Source organism: Poecilia reticulata, chromosome 2 (assembly GCF_904066995.2).
Source record: "Poecilia reticulata chromosome 2, P_reticulata-male-v2, whole genome shotgun sequence".
Lineage (NCBI taxonomy): Eukaryota > Metazoa > Chordata > Actinopteri > Cyprinodontiformes > Poeciliidae > Poecilia > Poecilia reticulata.
Window position 1 is genome coordinate 45,589,836 of NC_088831.1, and position 4,255 is coordinate 45,594,090.

Here is a 4,255-nt window from a genome sequence, read left to right on the forward strand (position 1 = left end):
CAGACTTGGATTTAACGACTTGAATAACAAAACTAATTGAATCAAATGTAACATTGAGGGTCGGAAGTGCCTGTGCAATGTGTTGTGTTGACATGCGGTGTGGCTGACTGACATTTTATGGCCACAAGTCCTTAAAACTAATACAGCAAACAGTTGAATGTCCTGTATGTCAAAGTGCAGTTGCAGTGCTACATCTGACTAAGACTTATTCCAGTGTTGTAGTTTCCAAATTGGCTAGCCAAAGCTCTCCTTTGGACATTTACGGAGTCCCCACAACACACATTAACCAGTGTTACCAAGTGTGTTAGATGCTGGTACAAAGTTGATCCCCAGAAGGACTTGTAACTAACTGTGTGTTGGGTCCCCATAAGTCATGTCTGAGGTGTTTGTAACACACAAAAACCAGATGCAGCACCTGAAAAATGTAGAAGATTTGAATTATTTCATTGACACAGTGTTTAATATGTTTTAGGGCTTTAATTCACAATTTCTAATCATCATTTTTAACTTCATTTTAAACATGTCACTGTATTTGTTCAAGAAATTATTTTTTATCGAAGCAAGCACTTGGTTGTACATGTTTACATACAAATAAGTCTTTTTAAAATATTTCAGACATTGACCACTGCAAGTGTGGAACCAACAGAAATGGATTCCAGTCTTCCATCACTCTCTTCAGGCACTCAAGAGAAAAATTTATGAGACCTTGAAGAGGACAGAGCTTCTAAACAGGTAGCCATCGTCAGATTTAGCTCCATACTTAACATTGTTTTGCTTATTATTCAGTTGAAATCATTATAATTTTGATTCTCAGTGGCAGCTTTGCTAGATTAGTGAATATTACCAAAGATTCAACATTTTAGACACCTATTATATTCCTGTCTCAGGTTTTAGATGCTGCAGACTTGGATTTAAAGACTTGAATAACAAAACTAATTGAATCAAAAGTAACATTGAGGGTCAGAAGTGCCTGTGCAATGTGTTGTGTTGACATGCGGTGTGGCTGATTGACATTTTATGGCCACAAGTCCTTAGAACTAATACAGCAAACAGTTGAATGTCCTGTATGTCAAAGTGCAGTTCCAGTGCTACATCTGACTAAGACTTATTCCAGTGTTGTAGTTTCCAAATTGGCTAGCCAAAGCTCTCCTTTGGACATTTACGGAGTCCCCACAACACACATTAACCAGTGTTACCAAGTGTGTTAGATGCTGGTACAAGTTGATCCCCAGAAGGATTTGTAACTAACTGTGTGTTGGGTCCCATAAGTCATGTCTGAGGTGTGTTGGGTCTCCATAAGTCATGTCTGAGGTGTTTGTAACACAAAACCAGATGCAGCACCTGAAAAATGTAGAAGATTTGAATTATTTCATTTACACATTGTTTAATATGTTTTAGTGTTTTAGGGTTTTAATTCACAATTTCTAATCATCTTTTTTAACTTCATTTTAAACATGTCACTGTATTTGTTCAAGAAATTAGTTTTTATTGAAGCAAGCACTTGGTTGTACATATTTATATGCAAATAAGTCTTTTTAAATATTCCAGACATTGACCACTGCAAGTGTGGAACCAACAGAATGGATTCCAGTCTTCCGTCACTCTCTTCAGGCACTCAGAGAAGAATTTATGGGACTTGAAGAGGACAGAGCTTCTAAACAGGTAGCTATCTTCAGATTTAGCTCCATACTTAACATTGTTTGGCTTATTATTCAGTTGAAATCATTATAATTCTGATTCTCAGTGGCAGCTTTGCTAGATTAGTGAATATTACCAAAGATTCAACATTTTAGACACCTATTATATTCCTGTCTCAGGTTTTAGATGCTGCAGACTTGGATTTAAAGACTTGAATAACAAAACTAATTGAATCAAAAGTAACATTGTGGGTCAGAAGTGCCTTTGCAATGTGTTGTGTTGACATGCGGTGTGGCTGACTGACATTTTATGGCCACAAGTCCTTAGAACTAATACAGCAAACAGTTGAATGTCCTGTATGTCAAAGTGCAGTTGCAGTGCTACATCTGACTAAGACTTATTCCAGTGTTGTAGTTTTCAAATTGGCTAGCAAAAGCTCTCCTTTGGACATTTACGGAGTCCCCACAACACACATTAACTAGTGTTACCAAGTGTGTTAGATGCTGGTACAAAGTTGATCCCCAGAAGGATTTGTAACTAACTGTGTGTTGGGTCCCCATAAGTCATGTCTGAGGTGTGTTGGGTCCCCATAAGTCATGTCTGAGGTGTTTGTAACACACAAAAACCAGATGCAGCACCTGAAAAATGTAGAAGATTTGAATTATTTCATTGACACAGTGTTTAATATGTTTTAGGGTTTTAGGGTTTTAATTCACAATTTCTAATCATCATTTTTAACTTCATTTAACATGTCACTATTTGTTCAAGAAATTAGTTTTTATTGAAGCAAGCACTTGACTGTACATTTTTACATGCAAATAAGTCTTTTTAAAATATTCCAGACATTGACCACTGCAAGTGTGGAACCAACAGAAATGGATTTCAGTCTTCCGTCACTCTCTTCAGGCACTCAGAGAAGAATTTATGGGACCTTGAAGAGGACAGAGCTTCTAAACAGGTAGCTATCTTCAGATTTAGCTCCATACTTAACATTGTTTGGCTTATTATTCAGTTGAAATCATTATAATTCTGATTCTCAGTGGCAGCTTTGCTAGATTAGTGAATATTACCAAAGATTCAACATTTTAGACACCTATTATATTCCTGTCTCAGGTTTTAGATGCTGCAGACTTGGATTTAAAGACTTGAATAACAAAACTAATTGAATCAAAAGTAACATTGAGGGTCGGAAGTGCCTTTGCAATGTGTTGTGTTGACATGCGGTGTGGCTGACTGACATTTTATGGCCACAAGTCCTTAGAACTAATACAGCAAACAGTTGAATGTCCTGTATGTCAAAGTGCAGTTGCAGTGCTACATCTGACTAAGACTTATTCCAGTGTTGTAGTTTCCCAAATTGGCTAGCCAAAGCTCTCCTTTGGACATTTACGGAGTCCCACAACACACATTAACCAGTGTTACCAAGTGTGTTAGATGCTGGTACAAGTTGATCCCCAGAAGGACTTGTAACTAACTGTGTGTTGGGTCCCATAAGTCATGTCTGAGGTGTTTGTAACACACAAAAACCAGATGCAGCACCTGAAAATGTAGAAGATTTGAATTATTTCATTGACACAGTGTTTAATATGTTTTAGGGTTTTAATTCACAATTTCTAATCATAATTTTAACTTCATTTTAAACATGTCACTGTATTGTTCAAGAAATTATTTTTTATTGAAGCAAGCACTTGGTTGTACATGTTTACATACAAATAAGTCTTTTAAAATATTTCAGACATTGACCACTGCAAGTGTGGAACCAACAGAAATGGATTCCAGTCTTCCGTCACTCTCTTCAGGCACTCAAGAGAAATTTATGGACCTTGAAGAGGACAGAGCTTCTAACAGGTAGCATCTTCAGATTTAGCTCCATACTTAACATTGTTTGGTTATTTTCAGTTGAAATCATTATAATTTTGATTCTCAGTGGCAGCTTGCTAGATTAGTGAATATTACCAAAGATTCAACATTTTAGACCCTATTATATTCCTGTCTCAGGTTTTAGATGCTGCAGACTTGGATTTAAAGACTTGATAACAAAACTAATTGAATCAAAAGTAACATTGAGGGTCAGAAGTGCCTGTGCAATGTGTTGTGTTGACATGCGGTGTGGCTGACTGACATTTTATGGCCACAAGTCCTTAAAACTAATACAGCAAACAGTTGAATGTCCTGTATGTCAAAGAGCAGTTCCAGTGCTACATCTGACTAAGATTATTCCAGTGTTGTAGTTTCCAATTGGCTAGCCAAAGCTCTCCTTTGGACATTTACGGAGTCCCCACAACACACATTAACCAGTGTTACCAGTGTGTTAGATGCTGGTACAAAGTTGATCCCCAGAAGGATTTGTAACTAACTGTGTGTTGGGTCCCATAAGTCATGTCTGAGGTGTGTTGGGTCTCCATAAGTCATGTCTGAGGTGTTGTAACACAAAAACCAGATGCAGCACCTGAAAAATGTAGAAGATTTGAATTATTTCATTGACACAGTGTTTAATATGTTTTAGGGTTTTAGGGTTTTAATTCACAATTTCTAATCATCATTTTAACTTCATTTTAAACATGTCACTGTATTTGTTCAGAAATTAGTTTTTATTGAAGCAAGCACTTGACTGTAC

The 4,255-nt window shown here is 36.9% G+C and overlaps 1 protein-coding gene and 1 long non-coding RNA gene across 25 annotated transcripts in view; one reads left to right on the top strand and one right to left on the bottom strand.

Annotated features, from left to right (window-relative positions):
- The window catches only part of lrrfip1a (leucine rich repeat (in FLII) interacting protein 1a), a 69,768-nt gene that overhangs the window by 26,248 nt on the left and 39,265 nt on the right, over positions 1 to 4,255 (bottom strand). The gene's annotated exons all lie outside the window — the stretch shown is intronic.
- Positions 2,484 to 4,255, top strand: part of LOC145550903 (uncharacterized) — an 11,724-nt gene continuing 9,952 nt past the window's right edge. The window contains exon 1 of the long non-coding RNA XR_014086732.1: positions 2,484 to 2,596. This is a non-coding gene — a long non-coding RNA (uncharacterized LOC145550903). The remainder of the gene's footprint in view (positions 2,597 to 4,255) is intronic.